We start from the raw sequence: 473 nt of genomic DNA on the forward strand, positions 1-473 counted from the left end.
AGAACTAGTGAGCTAGAAGATAAATCTCTCAACACTACTAAGATAGAAGAGCAAATACAGAAAAGGATTAAAAAGTCTGAAGAAGGCCTAAAATTCATGTTGGATAACATGAAGAGGAATAACATAAGAAATACTGGCATTCCAGAACAGGAACAATCACACAAGTCCACAGAGGAGACAGTTGAAAAGTTTCTGGAAGAAAAATTTCCTAACATCCTGAAAAGTGAAAAGATAAGCATTCAAGAAGCTCAATAAACCCCAGATTAAGCTCAGATTTCTCAACAGAAACCATGCAGGCAAGAAGGCAGTGGGGAGACATATATAAAACCCTGAAAGAAAAAAACTGCCACTCAAGAATCCTCTACCCAGCATGCTGTCAATCAAATACAATGGTATAATCAAAACATTCCAGGACAAACAGAAGCTAAAGGAGTTTGCCAAAGCCAACCCTGCTATGAAAAACATCCTAAAGG

Source organism: Chrysochloris asiatica, unplaced genomic scaffold (assembly GCF_000296735.1).
Source record: "Chrysochloris asiatica unplaced genomic scaffold, ChrAsi1.0 scaffold00829, whole genome shotgun sequence".
Lineage (NCBI taxonomy): Eukaryota > Metazoa > Chordata > Mammalia > Afrosoricida > Chrysochloridae > Chrysochloris > Chrysochloris asiatica.